This window comes from Pteropus vampyrus, unplaced genomic scaffold, assembly GCF_000151845.1.
Source record: "Pteropus vampyrus isolate Shadow unplaced genomic scaffold, Pvam_2.0 Scaffold633, whole genome shotgun sequence".
NCBI lineage: Eukaryota > Metazoa > Chordata > Mammalia > Chiroptera > Pteropodidae > Pteropus > Pteropus vampyrus.
This window is the reverse complement of record NW_011889414.1, coordinates 191,856-213,310: the sequence shown is the minus strand read 5'-3', so window position 1 is coordinate 213,310 and position 21,455 is coordinate 191,856. Positions and strand designations below refer to the sequence as shown.

Below are 21,455 nucleotides of genomic sequence, written 5' to 3'. Positions count from 1 at the left end.
TTAAAAATGTGTACAGGAATTGGGGCAGTTGCTGTGTTTGTGTTTATTTTGTAGGTGAAGAAAATTATGACAAGTTTAAAAAATTTACCCAAAGTTCTAGGCCAGTATATAATGGAAACAAGAATCAAATCCAGTCTTGTAATTCTATAGGTATTTCTTCCATGCCAAATGTCAGACTTAGGGCATACATGAATCAGCAGTTCTTCCCTATATCATTTTATCTCATTCATGGGCTTAACTATAAGTATTCTTCCACTGCTGCAATAATGGATAAACAGCAAACTTTTAGTGAGTGATTATTTTATGACAGGCACTTTACACGTTATCTTTAATCCCTTACTACAATCCAGATAGGAACGTTGAGGATCAAAGAAGTTAAGTACTTGCCCAGATTCACACAGCCAGTAAGGGATAGAGCCAGGATTCGAACCCAGCTTTTCTCATTATGATACACCTGCCTGCCTATATTTCTTGTGTATTCTTTAATGTTCCTCACAAGAATTCTCTGAGATAGGAACCATTATCATCTTTACTTTACTGGTGGGGAAACCAAAGTACAAAGAGGAAAACTTTCTACCTCAGGTCTCAAGGCTAGAAAGTAGCAAAGCTAGGATTAGAACAAAGGCTGCTCAACTTCAGAACCTGCACCCATAAGCACTGCTCTATAGAATTCTCACTCCTACTCACTTCAAATCTATTTCCAGTGGCTTTTTAGTAGAATCATTACAAAGCTTCCATATTTTAAAACTTTGCATGTCTGGAAGGATATATGTCAAGCTGTATTTTTTTTTTTGTTATAAAAACTACATGTATTTTTAAAAAGATGAACAAATTCCTAATTGAAAAAATATAAAAATCATGCCTGGAATTACTGCTTTATTGTGGCAGCTTCCAGGGGCCTTCAGTGTGGACCACCAAAGTTCTCAAAGACTAGCTGATGCTGATTCTTTGGAAACATGGCATTAGCTGAATTAAATTGCATTAAAAAAGTACCCCTACAAGCATGCTTTTTGATGACTGCCTTAGAGGCAGTATGTCATAATGGTTAAAAGCAGAGACTTGGGATTTAGACTGACCTACGTTTGACTCCAATATTCAGCACTTACAAGCTGAGTGACTTCAGGCAAGTTACTGTAATTCTCCTAAGCCTCAATTATCTTATCGGTAAATTGCCAGTAACACCTATCTCCTAAGGTTGTGGTGGTAGATGATACAGTAAACTATATAACCTAAGTGCTCCTGCATAAGTAAGTACTCAACAATACATATCCATTGTTATTAGCAATAACAGATGGCTAAAGTTTCTTTTTTAATGTTGTGGAATTCCATTTTTAACCAAGAGTCTCAGAAGAGGTATCTCTCATTTTCCTTTTTGAAGCCACTTTCCCGCTTTCCTCAGGCAGGTGTTCAAGGTCAAATTTCCAAAATTCTTTTATTTGTTTCTTTCTCTCTGACTCCCCAAATTAACTATGTCTATAGTTTTGAAATATTTGTTCCTTTCATTTGCTCATTCATCTACCCAAATGAGCATTTTTAAAGCACTTAATTTATGCAACGCACTGACGCTATGAAGATCTTAAAAATTAATTAGACAAAGATCTTGGCCTAAAGAAGCTAAGTTTTTTTTTTTTCCAGGTAAAAATAAGACAGCAGGTTACATTGGAATCTCACATAAATAACGAATAATTCTTAGTATACTTAAGTCCCCTGAAATGGGACATCGGGGAGGGGAGGGATTATAATGCAGTATAAATGCTAAAAAAGACATACAAAGTGTTGTAGGACTATTCATTAGAGATATTGCCTAATTATATTGATTAGACTGGTTTAGGAAGAACTGCATGATAATGGTACTTGTTCTACAGGGCAAAATACACACAGAATTTCCAGAAAGAATGGCTAACTATACGAATCAAAATTCATCAGCCGGCTTTGCCTCCCGTGGCCGCTGGATGCCGCCATAGACGCATTTGCTGAAACCATAGACAAAGTGGCGTCCTGATCGCCTAGACAGGCTTTTCCCCCCGAGCCGCTCTTGCTCCTCTTTGGATCATCCCCTGGAAGAGACGTAACGCGCGAATGAGTGGAGAAAGTCTCACGAGAATGAAAGGAAGTCTCGCGATTTTAAAATCTTATTTATTTTTACCTAGCAACTGAAAACAGGTTGGTTACTCCAAGAAGAATCTCTAACTGAGATTGGAGTGAGACCCCAGCCCTAGGCTGGGGTTTATTCCATACAGAAGAGACGGATTCAGAGGGGCTACGGGTAATTCGTACTCACCCTAGCGGAAAGAGAACTTCCTTTCTGCCTCCCGAGAGGAATTTAAGAGGACTCCCCTTCCCTCCTTTCCATCCCTCCAATCTCTTCTTACCTCTCTAACAACTGTTTCTTCTCCCCTTCCTTCACGCTTCCACTTGCTTTTCTTTTCTTTTTTTACTCCCCAAGAGACTTAAGGGGGATCTGACCTGCAAGACAGGGGTGGAGGTGGAGATAGGGGTGATACTTTCGGGATTATTGGATTTGACTGAGACGAGTTTACCCTCTCTTCCATAAACGTGGTAACCCCAGAGATAGAACTCTTTCTAGAACCTTTACGTCTCCCCTGAGAAACTCCGACAGCCTTGGGAAAACCGATGGAACCTAAGGAGAGAGACGCCATCTACAGACGAATACTGTTCTGCCGGCGCGCGTGTACCTTAACAGCTTTGGGGAGTTGGTTCAGAAGTTGGCTGTTGTTTACCTCCACGATTCCCTTCCCTCCTTCCTCAGCCAGCCTGTCAGCAATTCCTAAATGAGAGCTGCAGCAGAATGACTCGACTGCTTGACCTCGGGCCAAGAAGCCTTAAAGGGAAATTTGAATGGGGAGAAGTTTTTGTGTAACACTGGTGTCTTGGGTGAGGAAGAGGACCAATGCTGGTTTGGAATCGCACCTCTCCATAGAGTGCTTAATGTTTTATGATATGAGCTATGTAATGTTATGTCCTTTTGCTTAGACCAAGATTATTGAAAACCAGACATACGATGAGCGTCTAGAGGTTAACGATCCCGAAGAAATTGCAAGTATTTATACTCCAACCCCAAGACACAGAGGTAAGAGAGAAATGAAGAGGAAAGCCGAAAAATGGTTCTTAGAAAAAAGATCAGGATGGATTCATGATTGTAATAGCAAATGTTCACAGTCTTCCAGGGGTTCATGTTTTTGTTTTTTGTTTTTTGTTTTTTTTTAACTTATCAAAACTGTTCTGCTCAGTTTTGAAAATGCTTTTGAATGCACACTATGTGTCAGCCTTATGCTTGGCACTATGTGTACAATATTAAAAGAGATATTGATCCTGCCATCATGATGCTTGTAATCATGAGAGACAGATAACAGATGAATAAACAGACATAATTACAAATGCGGTAAGTGCATTGATAGAGGTCAAGAGTTTGATGCTATGGAGAATGATGGTGAGAGTGGGGTCTTCTTTTGGTAGGGTGGTCAGGAGGTGACATCTGAGATTGAAAGATGAGAAGGATCCAGACATAGAGGAAAAGTAGGCCAGAAAAAGGGAATAGCAAGTGAAATGTGGAGGGGCCCTAAAGCCAGAAAGAAGTTGAGTTAATTTGAGGACTTGAAAGAGATTAGTATATGATATGGAGTGGTATTGGAGTAAGTAGGCAGGAGGTAGGCAGGCAGAGGTAAGCAGGCAGAGGTAAGCAGGAGGCATAACAAGCAGAGCTTTAAAGGCTGTGCTGCTATATGTGGAATGAATTGAAAGATCCAAAGGTGAAAGTAGGAAACCAGTTGCAAGGACTTGCAGTGGCTGAGCTGAGGTAATAGTGGCTTGGATATGGTGAGGAAGTTGAGGCTAGAGAGAAGAATCACTAAGACTTGCTAATGAGTTGGATATGGCTATTGAGTTAGGAATCAAGGATAATGTCCAGATTTGTTTGTTGTGGTAGATATATTTAACAAACAATTTACTTTTTAAGTGTACAATTCAGTGGCATTAAATAAAGTCATATTGTTGTGTAACTATCTCTACTATTTCCAGAACTTTTTCATCCTCCTGAACAGAAATTGCACCCATTAAATAACTCCTCATTCCCCTCAAACCCCAGCCCATATTCTATTCTATTTCATTCTATTCTAGTCTATTATGTTGTATTGTGTTCTGTTCTGTTCTATTCTATTCTATTCTATTCTATTCTATTCTATTCTATTCTATTCTATTCTATTCTATTCTATTCTATTCTATTCTACTTTGTCTCTGTGAATTTACCTATTCTAGGTATTGTATAAGTGGAATCATACAATATTTGCTGTTTTGTATCTGGCCTATTTTACTTAGTATAATGTTTTCAAGGTTCATTCTTCCTTTTCATGGCTGAATAATATTCCACTGTATATATAACCACATTTTATTTATCCATTCGTCTGTTGATAGATACTTCAGAATTTCTACCTTTGGCTGTTGTGAATATGCTGCTATGAACAAGTATCTGACTGACTCTCAATATTTTGGAGGTGTGTGTGTGTGTGTGTGTGTGTGTGTGTGTGTTATGTCTAGACACCCAGGTTTTTGACTCAGCATGTTTTTAATCTTGCCAGCTATGGACATGATAATTTGTTTTCAGTTTGGGCAATTTAGTAGGCTGAAAAATGGGGTTTAATTGGCATTTATTTGATTTAGAAATCATGCCAGTTAATATCTTACCCCTGGTTATGCTTTTGGAATACTTCTGGTTAATTGTTCAGAATATTTTTATTGCTCTTATCTTACGGGCACTGATTCAGACATATATATGGGACTATAATTTGCCAGGAGCTGGGTCAGTTACTTCCAGCTAAGGTTTTTTCATTTGATCCTTACAACAGTCCTGAGTGAGAAATACTACTGAACTCATTTAGAGGTGGGAATACTGAGACTCAGAGAGGTTAAGTCATTATGTCCAAGAGGTACAGTTGTTTTTCAAACTCAGCCTTCTGACTATAAATCCAGCACTCTTTTTCACTTTACTAATTACTAACCTCATTTTACCATAGCATAAACTAAGGGAAGATTTTATGCTATTTATGTAATGGCAGATAATCAATTAATATAATGTCCAAACTAATACCTTAGGTATAGTAATGCTTAGTAAATATATGTTGTATTGAATTGACAGAGCCATGATATTCACATAAACCCTGTTCCATAAAACATAAAACATAAGCTAAAAATATTTGTCTTTAAGAATCATTTTAACAATAACCCAAAGGGAAAACTTTTCTTCTAAGGACTTATTCATTCTGCCCATCCTCCTAACAAGACTATGCTGATAACAGCAATGATGAGTATGAAGAGGAAAATAATAAGGTGTAGTATAACCCACAGCTTCTTGTGGAATTTTTGCTTTGATTTTTTAGTAGTTATTTTGAGATGATACCAGTTTAGTAGTAAACAGTTCTTAAATATTCACCTCTAGTGGTTGGGTACCTTTGAGCTTATGGAGGACAATCAGGAAGAAAGAGCCTTAAGATTTTGACTCTTCCTTCAGGAATAAAGCCTACTATTACAGCCAACTTTTTGGTGAGGAATTTTATACAATGTAGGCCAGTGTTTTGCAAATTTTACTGGTCATAAGAATCAACTGGGGGTCCTTAATTTTGAAAATTGAAGATTCCTAGTCCCCACCCAGAACTACTGAATCAGAGTTTTGGAAGTAAAAGCCTGGAAATTTATATTTTTGGCAAGCACTCAAAGTAAGTCTCATAATAAAGCAAGTCTGGGATTGTTTAGGCATTTGTTCATTGTCAATACTTGTGGTACTGCCAACATTTTGTGAAAGGGACTTTAATTTTGAAGTCTGAAGACCCAGATGTCATTTTGTTGTTATTTTATGAACCTAGAGAATCACCCTGTTTCAGAAAGAAAGGTGGAAAGATGCCTACAGCTCTAGTCAGACAGGAACTTGAAGTTGCACATGTGCTCTGCTTAGCAGCCATTATGTTCAGCCGTAGCACATTGTCCAGTGGTTACATTTTAGTTATCCTTCACTAACAAGTTTTGAAAACTCAGGTGAAGAAGAATATTTGAAGTAATGCAGAAAGCTGTAGTGATACAGGCTGTCATAAAAAGCATAAAAGGTAATGTTTCAAGGTAGCCCCACTTTATGACTACTGTACTGTTTTAACATCTTATGCACAAACTAAATTTTTAGGCATTTGTCTGTGGTATATAAAGTCCTCTGCCTTTAGATCAGGGATTTTGCAAAGCACAACTTTGAAGAAGCAGACAAAAGAAAAGTAAACAATTTTCCTAAATCGAGCTCCTGATTTTGTATATTTACCCTAAATTTTTCTAGACTTCATCATCTTGTGGTAAATATTCAAGGCTCATTTATGTTTCCAATTTAGTATGCAACCAGAATCAGCAGATAGAATCCATTTTTGAATAATCTTTAAATTGACAATCAATATTCTTAAAAACCTCCCTTTGTCAAACTGCTTCCCTGTGAACAAGGGTAATTTTGGCAAGTTTTGAATTTGGAAAGAACACTATAGAAGGTTTTTATCAATTATATACCAGTAAGGCTTAGTTACTGAGTAAATTCTGCAACTGTATGTCATATGTCACATATATTACAGATTAGTTAAAATACATTTTTTACTATGTATATATAATAAATTTGTGTTATGCATAGAGGAAAATGTGACTGAAAGCAGTTTTTGATATCCTGCAATGTGTCACAGTTTTATGTGCCAATAGCTGCTTTACTGTAAAAGAAACATTAAATAATTTTAAAAACTAGAATCAACTATCTGTTAACCTCAATCTAAGCCATATAGCATATGGAAGCCAAGCTTTCAAAACCTACCTTTAAAGGGGGCCAATTGGTCATCCTTCAGGTCCTAAGCGAGGGCATGCCACAGGCTCTAGGCCACAGAGGCAAAGACATGGACCCTGTCCCAACTGCCCCTGCAAGCCCCAAGCATCACCAGACTCCTTCTCATGGACTTGAGAGAATGGAATAGTACATAGAGAATCAGAATCTCAGAAAGGTAGGTTGTAATGCCAATAATAGAAGACTCTCTCATCTTGAGATACAATGTATACTCACTGCATTTAAAAACCTATGGAGGAGGGGAAATATGGATTGGTCAGATACTCACTGAAAAGAATGGAAATAGAAAACCCATAGTTTCTATTTCTATTCTTTTCAGTGAGTATCTGACCAATCCATATTTCCCCTCCTCCATAGGTGGTTAGAATTCAGGTATGGAGCTGATTATGAACTTTCTTCCTTTGCTAGTACAAGTAGCTTACTCTGGGCAGTCTTGCAAATTAGAAACTAAATTTCTTCCGTGTGACCTTTGTGAGTATTAAGATCCCTTAAAGCTTGTCTTCCCTACTTCATCTTCCTGTATTTCCTCCCAAAATAACTATTTAGAGTTGCCTTTCTCCAAAAGTCCCTCCGTTTTAGAGTTGAAGCTGACTGGATAGTTTATGCAGAGTTCTCAGGATCTCCTAAGTAATAGGTAAAATAGATATATATTGAATAAAATTTATATCCGGATTTCAAGTTGAGAAATAGAATATTGTTATAGAAAGTGGGGACCCAGTTTGTAGCTAATCAGGAGCAGAAAAAGGTTCTCAAGGCCCTTCAGGGGAGTGCTACCTTCTCTTTCTAGTGATGTGGTGCCAGGTGGGAGAGTATTGGTTAGAGCACTAGGAGAGTACTGGGCATAGGTATACTAAATTTCTCTTTATATGGGCCTTTCTGTGCCTACCTTGCTCTATCGCAGGAGAAGAAGACCTCACAGGTGACACCTCAACAGGGCTTTAGTGAAAATGATGATGATGATGATGATGATGACTCATCTGAAACTGATTTCGATGAAGATTATGATGAAGCACATGGAACCCCTCTGGAAGGGTGAGAAAAGCCCCCCTGACAAGAAGGAAAGCACCTTCAAAACACTGGACAGGGAAGAGAGCTGTTAAAAGTGAAATCCCAGCATCTCTTTTGATCACCTCTATTTAGGATTTTCAGATGTCTCAGAAACCCAACATAGTGAGTTTTCATTCTTTTCTCGTTCCACTGCCTCATTGAATCCTATGATGTCACTTGCACTACCTGGAACATTTGTGGGCTCAGGGATTTCACAAGGATTTTCTGAGTAAATCTAAAAGATGGCCCCCGACTTCAGGGAGTTCACATTCTGAGAAAAAGAAAATAAATTTATATACATACCAAAGAATTTTTATTTAGCAAGGAAAACATACATGCACAGGAGCATTTCTATTTTAAGCTCAGATCCTTTTTGCACAAGCAGAGAAAAGGCACTTCAGGAGCCCCACATTGAGACAAAATGTTCCTGAATGATGCTTAAGTAAAAATTCTCCTCACCCTGTTCTGGGCCCTGGTATTAGATTAATCATGTCCCACCCCTATAGGTTTTAAACAAAGTAGATTCTAAGGTGCCATTTAAAATACAATTACTGGTTAAATAAATGATGGTGTAACCAATCAGAATTCTATCTAGCCATTGAAAAGAATGAGGCAGCACTGAGCACTGGTAAAGAACAACCTCCAAGAGATAATCGTTAAATTTTTAAAAGGTATGAAAGAGTTTATGCTTTGCTCCCATGGGTATAAAGCAAATATTTCATAGACCATCTCTAGGATGCACTAGAAAATAATAATAGTGATTACTTTTGGGAGGGGAACTTGGTGGCAAGGGGACGGGTGGACGGGAGACAGGACTTTTCAGTGTATACATTTTGTACCTTTTATTTTGTATCTCTACGTTCCTCATTTATTAAATAAACTAATAAAAATAAAAATAGTCACCTTTGGATTATCTCCCTGCTGGTAGACACTAAGTAAATTAGGCAAATGTTGAATACCAGACTGACTTTTCATGCTTCCCTATTTACTTCATGATCATATCATGCTTCCATAAATTATAATCAGGGGAAATATAAACTTTCAGTCATCAATCTGTTTCATTCTTTGTTAAACAACTCTCCCTAGAACAACCTTATTAATAATTTTCCAAGTCACTTATACACTTTGCCAATGTTCATTACATTTTACTTAATTATAATTAATGTGCCTTTTTTACTGTAGGCATTTCATGTATCAGCACAAGTATTTTTTTACTAACTATGCAATATTCAACTCAACATACCTGACCATCACTCAGATGTTGGATATTTTGTTTCTAACTTTTTACTTTTGTAAATAACAGCAAAAAACATCGTTGTGAAAATTCCTGTTTTCCTTGAGGCAGACTGTTTTCATGCCATAAATTAAAACCTCATTCCATCTTTTCTTTTTATCCCTTTCATTCAAAAAAAGGGAAAACAATTTCTGCTATATTCTAAAAACTTAAAAATTATGTTTCGATTTTCTGCAGTGCTGTTCTTTATTGTCAGAGATAACTGAGAGCAAATTATAATTTTAAAGTTACCTTGCAAACCACCCAGGAAAGGCAGATGTGGGTGGAGCAGAAGCTAGGTAACAGAGTCACATGCCCTGTGGTCAGAGTAACACACAGGCTGAAGCAGGGCTCAGTGACAGCCACTCTTCTCTTGTCACCCGGAGTCACATTTTTCTTTGCCCAGGGCCTATGATCCTGCAGATTATGAGCATTTGCCAGTTTCTGCCGAGATTAAGGAACTCTTCCAGTATATCAGCCGGTAAGTGTTAGGACTTCCCACCATAAGCCTGAGACCCTACCTTGCCCTTTCCTACCTCTAGTCCAAAACAGGGCCATTCTCCTTAGATTTTAAAGTAAATTTCTCTGTCTCCACCTTCCCTTGGCAATATCTCCTAGGTATACACCTCAGGTGATTGACCTGGACCACAAACTGAAACCTTTTATTCCTGATTTTATCCCAGCTGTTGGGGATATTGATGCATTCTTAAAGGTACAGTCAGAATATCCTAAAAATGACTCCTTAGGTGTTTTCTTCTGACTCCTCTGTTACTCAAGCAGTTCCAATCATTACCTTGACTAGCATTGGCTAACTTGATATATATTCTTCATTTCATTAGAGTCCTTAACCTTGGTCTCTACTCCATATTATATTCATTGCTATTAGATAATACTTGATTATCTCATTATAGGTTAAAAATTTGTCATATATGTGCCTCCTAATTATCCATAACTTCAGCTTTATATTTAAGGTCCCATAGATCATGTATGTTTTTCTAAATAGGATTTTAGTACAATATTAATACTAGTAATAATGATGAACCAGAAGAGTTCTTCCTCTTCAGCTCATTGGAAATAAGATATGTGGCCTTTTTATGTCCCTGTCATTTTTTTCTCTGTTTTCTTACTTTTCTCGTAACCAGGTCCCACGTCCTGATGGAAAGGCTGACAGCCTTGGCCTGTTGGTATTGGACGAACCCTCTACCAAGCAGTGAGATCCTACAGTGCTTTCATTCTGGTTAACAGAGAATTCCAAACAGCACAGCATCACAGTAAGACACTAGCCTTGTATAAGGCCCCAGCTAGAGAGGGCCAGAGCAGGGGTCTTGCTGGTATTTGCACAGTTGACTTACTGTCTATTAAAAGGGGTGGCTTTGGTTTCAGGACAGCCTGATCTTTTAAATAATCATTTTATTAAGATATAATTTACCTACCATAAAAGTTGCTGTTTAACTGTGGCAAGTAGCTTTCTGCTGTAGACTTAAGAGGTGAATACCCTGTAAACCCCATCCTGTGCTCTTGTTCTGTGGTTTTGGTCTCTGTTAAATTGCACACAAGTAATACTACTGGGTAACCAGGTGTGAATGTGTTGAGATTTTTACTGTTTAGTGTGAAAGGAAAATTGTGAAAGAACGTATATAAAAGATACAGTGGCATAAAAGAAATGCAGAGTTGAAAGCTGAATTTCAAGGGCTGTTAGACTTGGCATGTTGTGAGTGTGTTTGATAAGCTTCTCATCCCTGCATAGATGCAGTGTTTTTAGCCTTAGTGTAAAACCTTGGTTTATTAGTTTCAGCCTAGTGTGGCAAATAGATCTTACAGGACAAAGCAGTATGTTGGTAGCTGGTAATGGAACAGTGCTAGTCTACCTTTGTCTTTATAAATAAGAGAAATGGGCTTAGCCATGGAGGTTAAAACTATCTTGTTATTCCTATATTAACGCGAGCTGGTACTTGGATACACATGGTTTTATTTGATATTTAATGATCTCCCAGACTTTCCAGTCCAGGAACTTTTTGACAAACCTTTGTCCTTGTTTGACGGGTTTTGCTTTTGGGTTTTCATGTTTGTTTTTGTGGGTATTTGCCTCATTCCATTCCTGAGCTTTGCAGGTAGACGGATATGGTTCAAAACTATGTTCTAAGGTGTTTCTTGTAGTGGAGTCATTGGTTTGCAGTAATAAGTCACTTTTTCCCACTAAAGTGTGACTAAAGTGAGACACGTTATTAGAAGAATTTTTTAATTGGACGTTTTAGCTTTGCATTTCATTGCTCTATTTCCTGAAAATAACTTGGAGTTGCTCCTAAGTTGTCCATCTACTGCTTTGATTCCTTAGATCTCACCCATTCTTTCACTTTAAGAGAAAACAAGAAACAAGTAATTGTTACAGAGCTCTCTCTATTTTGCAGCTACTTTTTTTTTAAGAAGCATTTTTCCGAAATAAAACAATAAAAAAACCTAAATTTTACAATTCAGTGATTTTTTAGTATATTCACAGAGTTGTGCAACCATCACCATCTAAGAACATTTTCATCATTCCAAAAAGAAACTCCATACCCATTAGTAGTCATTCCTCATTCTCCTCGCTCCTAGACCCTGTTAACTACTTCACTTCTTTTTTGTAGGTGAATAATATTCCACTGTATGGATACACCACATTTTGTTTATCCATTCACCATTTGTTTCTGCTTTTATTAGTTATGTTGCCATGAACATGTACAAATTTTTGCATGGACATATATTGTTATTTCTCTTGGATATATATGTAGGAATGGAATTGCTGAGCTATGTGGTAACAGTTTAACATTTTGAGGAACTGCCAAACTGTTTTCTCAAGTGGCTGAACCATTTACAGTCCCACTGGTAAATGAATGAGAGTTTCAATTTCCCCAAATCCTCATCAGCCCTTATTATTGTCTTTTTAATTCTAGCCATCCTAGTAGGTATGAAATGGTATCTCATTGTGGTCAGTTCTATATTGTTGATCTGCCCCTTTCCCATGGCTCTGGAAAATTATATCAGGATTTCCTATAATCTTCATGTGGCTGCTGTCAAGCTTCCCTTTTTGTCAACTACCTTGTATATGAAATAGCAGCATATGATGAGTCTCTGTAGAAATAAGAGAGCTACTTCAGTACTATCAGCCAGGCTTTCCCCTTGTTTTTCTAGCAACATCTGAAAGTAAAGAGCCTGGAAGATGCAGAAAAGAATCCAAAAGCCATTGACACATGGATTGAGAGCATCTCTGAGTTACATCGTTCTAAGCCTCCTGCGACTGTGCACTATACCAGGTAAGATATACCACATTCTTCACCACAGTAACCCATGGTAACCTTCACGACCTGTGAACCCATTGCTTCTGAGGGCCCAAAGGCTGGAGACATACTTGATCAACCTGAGGTCCTGTGGATCCCAGCAGCTACTGGCTAAGATTGCAGACATAAAGATTGTACTTTATCTGCTATTACTTAGCCAGACCCTGGATAAGTTTGGGCTGCCGTCTGTGTTCTTCTGAAATCCTCATGTGTCAGACTGAGATCCTTCCTTCATCCCAAATATCCTGATCCAGAGGTTGCTGATGTTACTTGCCCATGTTTTTTGTTTATATTTACTTCTATATTTTTATGCCCATGCCTGATATTGACACACTGATGCAGGAATGGTCCCCTGAGTTTGAAGAGGTTTTGGGCAAGGTGAGTGGAAGGTAGTAGGAGCTAAATAAGTATGGCTTTTGCTCTAAGGCCCAGTGTTTTCTCTTTTCCTATATTATTATCATTATTAACTTATTAATTGAAGTATAAAACACAATCATAAATGTATACATGTTGATTAATTTTCACTAGCTGTTTAAGTCAACACATTAGATCAGAAAACAACATTGCTGACATCCAAGAAGCCCCCTCAAGCTCTCACCTCCCAACATAACTTCTATCCTGGTTTCTAACATCATAGGTTAGGTTTGCCTATTTTGTATTTTATCGAAATGTAATTGTACTCTCTTTTGTCTTCTTTCTTTTGCTCATCTATATTGTTCATCCATATGGATATTTATCCATATTGTTTCGTATATTGTGGTTGTATGTTTGTTCTCATTACTATATGGTGTTCCATTGTTTGAATATGTGACTATTTATCCATTCTATGGTGGCCATTTGGGTTCCAGTTTGGCGTTAATACAAATTACTACGTATTATTACTATAATATTTCTATGAACATTTTAACACATGACTTTGGTGAACATGTGTACTTCCTATATTACTTTAGACTCCACCTTTTCCACCAAGATATTTATGCTAGTCTGAGAAGCTGATGTCCTATTCATAATTACTGCAAATTAAAAAAAAAAAGAATAAGTTTAATAGGGAATTGGTAAGATATTTTTGTAAAACAAATTATAAATCTTTAATGAAGGGGAAACACAAGATCTGAATGAATGAGGAGTCAAGCCATGTTTCTAGGTGGGAACATTCAATCTCATAGCACTGTTAGTCCTCTTCAATTTACTGTGTAAGTGTAATGCCATTTTAATTAGGATTTTAACTGCATTTTTTTTTCGAATTTGAAAATTTGGTAATAAAGTTTATCTGAATCAACTTTTAAGACTAATCATGAAAATTTTCAGGGAAAATAATGGCGGCTATACCCTCTCAGATATAAGAAACACATTATAAAGCAATAGTAAATAAAAAAATAATACATTGGCATAGGAATAGAAATAGAAATAGATCAGCAGCACATAACAATACAAAAATGAACCCATATATACGTGGGATTTGATGTATAAGAAAGGTACTATTTTAAATGATTGAATTGTGATGAGATGATTGACTAGCCATTTGAAAAAATTTAAATTAAGTCTATGCCTCAACTATATGCATTTGTAAATTTCAAATGAATTAAAGAGTTAACGTAAAAATAAACCTATATAGTTCTATTTGGAGTTCCATTCAAGATGGTGGAGTACGTTAATGTACTTGCCTCCTCTCACGACCACATCGGAATTACGTCTAAACAACAGAACAACCATCATTGGGAGTCTCCTGAAGTCTAGCTGAACAGAACTCCTACAACTGGGGACATACAGAAGAGACCACCTTGAGACTGGTAGGAGGGACAGATGTGTAATGGGCTGGTGCTCATACCCGCCCATGGCAGTTGAGAATTGGGGGAGATATCTCAGCTGCGGAGGTCTCCCTGGAGGAGTGAGGGGTCTTGGTCTCACACTGGGTTCCCAAGTACCAGGAAGAGAAGTTGCCACAATTTCTGGCCGTGGAAACTAGTGGAGATTGTAGTTGAGTAAGATGGAGGGCAGCTGAAGTTGCAGACATTCCTCTTAAGGGGCCTGTGCACAAACTTACTTGCTGATGGACTCACTTGCTCTGAGCTCTAGTGCTTGGGCAGCTGCTCAAAGAGTGCCAGGGATATACAAGGAGGAACTGAATTGTCTGGCTTCAGGGTGAGGACTGGAGGGACAGCTTTCTCCCAGACAGAAGTGCTGGCAGAATCCATTCTTTGCTTTGTTGAGCCCTCCCCCATCCCAGAGTGCAGATGCAGGTGTCACCATATCTGAGTGTCCGTCAACCTGGCTTACACTGGTTGCCCTGCCCTGGTGATTCCCTGAGATCTTGCCTCACCCACCTTGCAGGGCTCACTCAAGCTGCCTCCAGTGGCTTCTCCATACAAATGGCCTGTCTTGGCTCATGCCGCGGACTTTGCTAAAATCTCTCAAAGGTTCACAAAACTCAAACAAGCAACATCTGGCTTCAGTATGCCCTGTACCTCTTGCTGGGCAGCCCCATGCCTGGCACTACTGACAGCTGGCCTCAGTTTGCAGCTTGGCTTCTCAAGGCACCTCTAAGCCCAGCACCTGGTGGCCATCTGTGGATTGCTTGCTGACTCTTTCCAGGTGGCCTCAGGCAGGACACAGGCTGCCACTGAACCTGACCCTGGCCCTGGCCCTGGGGCCGGTATACCTAGTAGCCAGCTTCTGACCAAGCTGGGGCTGCTTCTGAGGACAACATACCTAAAGGGCAGACTGGGCAGGCACCAGAGCCCAGCTAAGTGAATCTTGTTCTATAGGGTAAGCTCTTTACTGGCCAGTCCTCACACCCATTAGACCAAGGGTAGTCCCTCCCATTGATGTGCACATAGCAATCAAGTCTCAACTACAGTAGGAGGGCACACACAGCACAACCAGGGACAGACCTGGAGCACTCCGCTTAAGTGACCAGGGATGACTGCACCACTAGGCCCCATAGGATACCTACATAAGGCCACTCTCCTAAGACTGGGAGACATAGCAGCCCTACCTAATACATAGAAATAAACATAAGGAGGCAGCCAAAATGGGACAAAGAAACATGTCCCAAATGAAAGAATAGAGCAGAGCTCCAGAAAAAGAACTAAACAAAATGGAGACAAGCAATCTACCAGATGCAGAGTTCAAAACACTGGCTATAAGGATGCTCAATGAATTTAGGAGAAGAGTAGATGAACTCATTACTTCAACAGAGGAAACATAAAATGGAGATAGAAAACATAAAAAAAGAATGAGTCAGAAATGAAGAATACAATACTGGCCAGTCCTCACACCCATTAGACCAAGGCCAGTCCTCACACCCATTAGACCAAGGGTAGAAAGAATCAAGAGTAGATTAGATGAAACAGAGGATTGAATCAGCGATTTAATAGATAAGGTCACAGAAAACACCCAATCAGAACGGCAACAAGAAAAAAGAATTTAAAAAGTGAGCATAGTTTAAGAGGCCTGTGGGACAACATCAAGTGAACCACCATTCTGTTATAGGGGTACCAGAAGGAGAAGAAAGAGTGTAAGGAATTGAAAACCTATATCAAGAAATAATGATGGAAAACTTTCCTAACTTGGTAAAGAAAGTAGACATACAAGCCCAGGAAGTGCAGAAAGTCCCAAACAGGATGAACCCAAAGAAGCCCACACCAAGACACATCCTAATTAAAATGCCAAAGGTTAAAGACAAAGAATCTTAAAAGCACCAAGAGAAAAAGCAATTAGTTACCTTCAAGGGAACTCTCATAAGACTGTTAGCTGATTTCTCAACAGAGACTTTCAGGCCAGAAGGGATTGGCAGAAAATAGTCAAAGTGGTGAAGAGCAAGGACCTACAACTAAGATTACTCTTCACTGCAAAGCTACCATTTAGGATCAAAGGACAGATAAAGATCTTCTCAGACAAGAAAAAGCTAATGGAGTTTGTCACCACCAAACCAGTATTATAGGAAATGTTAGAGGGGCTTCTTTAAGAAAAAAGAAAAAGAAAACAAAGATGAAAAAATATGAATAATAAAATGGCAATAACATATTTATCAACAGTCACTTCAAATGAAAAAGGATTAAGTGCTCCAATCAAAAGATATAGGGTGGCTGAATGGATAAGAAAACAAGACTCTTACATATGCTACTTACAAGAGACTCACTTCAGATCAAAAGACACATACAGACTGAAAGTAAAGGAATAGAAAAAGATAGTTCATGAAAGTGGAAATGAAAAGTAAATATCTGGAGGAGCAATACTTATACCAGACAAAACAGATTTTAAAACAAAGGCTATAACAGGAGACAATGAAGGACTTAGTAATTTCACTTCTGGGTATTTGAAGAAACTCAAGGTACTACTTTGAAGGGACATGTGCATCTATATGGCCATTGCTGCATTATTTATAATAGCCAAGCTACAGTGGCAACCTAGGTGTCCATGAATGGATGAATGGATAAAGAAAAGGTGGTACATATATGCAATAGAATATTACTCAGCCATAAACAAAGAATGACATCTTGCCATCTGCAACAACATGAACCTAGAGGGTGTTGTGCTGAGTGGAGTTAAGTCAGATGGAGAAAGACACTTCTGGAAACTAGAATTCTGAGATCAAGTTGTTAGCAGAGTTGATTTTTTCTAGAACCGCTCTTCTTGGCTGTCTTCTTGTGTCTTCACATGGTCTTCCCTATGTATGTGTCTGTGTCTGTGTCTTAATTTCCTCTTTTTATAAGGATACCAGTCATACTAGATTAGGGTCCACCCTAATGACTTCATTTTAACTTAATTATCTCCTTTAAGACCTTATCTCCAAATACACATTCTGAGGGTTAGAACTTCAACATATGGATTTTGACGGAACACCACTTAGCAGATAGTACATATGTGTTATACTGAGAGCTCTTTTTCTTCAGAGAGAGAGTTCAGCCTTTTGACCTTGGTCCATCCCATGCCCCTCCTAGATGAGCCTGCCTACGGCAGAGATTGATTGCAGCCTGGCAGAGTATATTGACATGATCTGCGGTAAGCTCTTCCACCCCTTTTTTTCCCTGTCTCTTAATAAACACACTGTGGGCTTTTGAAAAGTCTTGTTTACCCTGGGTAGCATCTTGAGTTACAGGCTACACTTTAAGCCAGTTGTACTGCTGACAACAGTCAAGGGTGGTGTTTGGGCTTATGTGACTACTTGCCAGGTATTTAATCCTCAAAGCCATGGTAACACATCCCATCTAGGAGGGGATTGGCTCTCCTAAGCAGAAAAGCCCATGAGTTCTGGATTTTTGTTTGGTTTTGCTTATGGGAATTCTTGATTTCAGCCATCCTAGACATCCCTATCTACAAAAATCAGATTCAGTCCCTCTACCTGCTCTTTTCCCTCTACTTGTAATTCAAGAACTCACAAGTAAGTATAGCATTAGAGATTGACTTAAGTTGTAGTGAGAATTGCTGCAGTCTCCACTGCGGTCGGCTGTGATTGTGTCCCATGACGATGAAGGATGTCTCTGCTGGGAGTTACCATTACCCTTCTCCATAATAAGAGAGCTGCAAAACAGTTAGGGGTGGGGCTTTTAAAGGAAGGGGAAGTAGAGGAGATGTGAGCCTTAGATGAGGTTAGGTAAGGATCTACAGAGGACACTAATTCTGTAGGAGAACCAAGTGGCCTAAGGAATGGAAGCAGGAAGAAAGAGGGGGTTCATTTTTGAAGGAGGTAGGGTAAATTTCTAGCTGTTTCTCAAGACAACACTAAGGAATTGTTTTGGAAGTAGGATTGGGAGAAAACTGGAACTTAAGGATTGTAAAGAGGTTAGTTCTTGCTGAAATGTAGCAACAAGCATATCCCAAATACTCCATGTTCCCTCTCCTCTTTCCTCACAGCATTTTAAAGCTCTAGCTGAAAGCAAGAAAGCATTCACCCCTCCATCCAACTCCACCTCCCAAGCTGGAGATGCAGAGACATTAACCTTCAGCTGAGACACCCCCCAGGTCACTCTCTTTGAAGGCTGAGCTGGCCTCTCTACCCAGCTGAGAAGGAGAGATGGTTATCAGCCACCTGACATCCTTGCCTTGACTCAGCGACAGTGCATATCCTATCCTCTCTGCCAGAAAGTACTTCACATGTTCATTAAATGGTTTCTGCTTGGCTCATATTTCCCTCCCATGGGAATTATGCATTCTACCCAATGGAGATTTGAGGTAGAAGAATTGGAATTTTTGGGATCCCAGGATGCTTGAGTTAGGAGGAAAGTTTAGAAGATGGTCTTTTTGAGCTAGCAATGGAATTGTTTTCATTCATTCTTAAAGTTACTTGGCAAAGATTTTAAATAAAATGCTCTTATCTTTCAGGTTATCCTGCTGTTCTATAACATGAAAGAGGAAAAAGCAGACTGAGCATAAGGCAGAGAGAAGGAACTTGGCCTAAGAATAGATCTTAAGTGATTAGCAGTTTAAACAAATCAACTTTTTGAAATAAAATCAAACACCAGTCCTCCAAGTTTGGCAGTAGAGGGAATCATTTTTCACCTGGAACTTATTTTTTCTGGAGGTCTCTCACCAACCAATGCTTCCTGCCATACAGGCTACCTGCCTTTCTAGCTTTAGGCCTTCCTGGTTGTGGCCAGGGAGTCTAGCTATTGCAGTAATCCAGGTGAGAGATAATTGTGCCTTGGATTAGGGTGGGAGTGGTGGTAGTAGTAGACATGGGCAGATTTGGGAAATATTTTGTAGGTTATATAAGCCAAGCTCTAGTCAGGAAATCAGAAACCAGGTTAGTTACTTGTAACAAAAGGAGTTAATGGGAAATTGGTTATAAAAGAGTTGGAAGGGCTGAAGAAATGAAAGGGAGAGTGGAGGGTGCTGAAGGAATGGAGGGTTAAAGGCGTGGTATCCACTGCGGGTGCGGGAAGCAGAAGAGGTACTACGGTGGTCTTGCATGGCCGAGGAGGTGCCACACAGGCTCTATGCAGACCCTCACCCCCACTACTACAGCACTGAGAGCCATGGCCGCTGCTTCCTTTCACCCACCTTCTCATATCTTGCTGGTGCCTCCCATCGGCAGAAATTAACAGCTGACAAGAGAATCTGGAAAATCCAGTAGGATAACACAGTTTATAGAAGGGAGGGTGTGGGGCTGAGAGACCACAGATAAGTAACCACTACAGGTAGAACCAACAAAACTTGGTGATAGATTGGACGTTGGGGTTAGAAAGAAAAAGATCAAGGATTACTCCCAGGTTTTTAGCTTGAAGGACTGAATGGATAATGGAGCTAAGTACTGATATGGAGTGAAAGTGGGGCAAGAATTGATTGGAGGGAAACATTACATTAAAATGCTATACTGTCAGTCTAATATATACATGATAAACACATACATGAGAAGGGAATCATTTCTTACAGACTCTTAAACCAACTATAATGTTCATATTATGCTTGAACTTGAGGAACAGGAACATTTGAGCCTTACTCTGACATCATATTGGGACTAGATGCTCTACTCTCAAATGGATTCCATTAATGCTCCCATTTAACTCACAGGGGAAAAAGAGGCCAAATGTGATACAAACTCAAATTCTCCATTAGGTTTCCAGGGAACAGTCAGACTGACTTCTATGGCTAGAGCTGAGACTCAGCACTAATAAATACAGTAGATTCTGGTTACTCATAGTAGTTATGTTCTATAAAGTCAGCATGAACACTGAATTAGCAAATCCTGAACCACTGCTCCTAGGGGAAATACAAGGTTAGGTTCTTATGTGCCTCTGGTCATAACATTTTAATCAATCAGCCATTGGTTCATTGAACTCACAGCCACCGGCACTATACATCATTCCACAGTGAGGCTTATCTAACGCACTTTCTGAATAAGGGACATCATAGCCATTACACTTAGGAACACTAGGCAGCACCTCAGCACTATGCTTGGGAGCCATTTTATACAGTGAAAGCACCACCAACAAGCAAAACCCATGACATTAAATAGATCCTGAAAAGGGCAGTTGTTTACAGTGTGAGAACTGAAGCCAGAGGCAGAATGTCACCTTATTCAGCCTCGGTTGGGTAGCTGTTCGGTAACTCTAATTTTCATTGCTCTGAGTTTGTTTGCAAATGATTATGAAAGCATTAAAATAAATTTTAGTAAGTGAATTCACAATTAGGGAATCTTCAAATAATGAGGATCAGCTGCATTTCCTGTCTAAGTTATTGGTCAATGCGTGGGCCTTTTAGCTTTTCCCTCTACTTAAGCACGTCTACCATAGCTCTCCAGTGATCGTCTTCAGACACTGTTTTCATTATGGGCTTCTCTCTCCAATAATCTGTAGTTATTCTCTTTTGGCTACTTGTTCTGTGGCCCTAGAAAAAATCAGTTACCTTCTACACTTCAGTTAATCTAGCTATGAATCTGTTATAATAAACAGTAACTTAACTCTTAGGCTTGTCCTGTGGGTAAAAAATATGTGAAACCATTAAGTGCCACAAAATGTAAGATATAATAATTATATTATTAAATATAAATGTTCAACTTTGGGTTTTAGACTTTCCATTTGGCTACTTTCTCTCTACCCCAAAGTCCTCATTTTCCATAATTCCCCACTGTAAACTGCAGAAACAATCTGCTTGCCATGCTGTACATGACTCATGGGTTCCTTCTGCTAACTAAACCTTTATGCAGTCTCTTTCCCTTGCCCGAAGTGTCCCTCACCTCACCTGATACTACGTTCTCAACACTTCTAAATAAACAAATATTAAACACAAGTATGTACATCTTCATTCCTTCCTTTAACCTTATTTACTAAAGTGATAGTATAGGAATAAAAAAATGATATAGACCAGCAAGGACAGATAGTAAGAAAGCCAATGACTGTAGACTAGATAGCAGTAGAACTTTGGAAGATGGCCAAGTAGCAACTGATTCAGTCAGGGGAAGTGGGGAAAAGCCTGCAATTTGACTGCTCGTGGAGGCGAGGAATAGAGA

At 39.0% G+C, this 21,455-nt stretch overlaps 1 long non-coding RNA gene and 1 other non-coding gene across 8 annotated transcripts; one reads left to right on the top strand and one right to left on the bottom strand.

Moving 5' to 3' along the window:
* Positions 1-1,600: 1,600 nt before the first annotated feature.
* Positions 1,601-2,915, bottom strand: LOC111733756. Its single transcript, XR_002778156.1, has 3 exons — positions 2,697-2,915; positions 2,373-2,466; positions 1,601-2,057 (listed from the first exon to the last, which is right to left on the bottom strand). It is a non-coding gene; the product is annotated as an uncharacterized LOC111733756 (long non-coding RNA).
* LOC105308876 lies at positions 2,053-21,235 on the top strand. Of its 7 annotated transcripts, none has more exons than XR_002778149.1 (8): positions 2,053-2,266; positions 2,995-3,091; positions 9,598-9,672; positions 9,810-9,903; positions 10,334-10,462; positions 12,360-12,481; positions 17,449-17,509; positions 18,362-21,235. It is a non-coding gene; the product is annotated as an uncharacterized LOC105308876 (transcript). The 7 variants fall into 7 exon arrangements; XR_002778154.1 differs by having other exon boundaries at positions 17,401-17,509; XR_002778153.1 differs by lacking the exon at positions 9,810-9,903.
* The last annotated feature ends 220 nt before the right edge of the window (positions 21,236-21,455 follow it).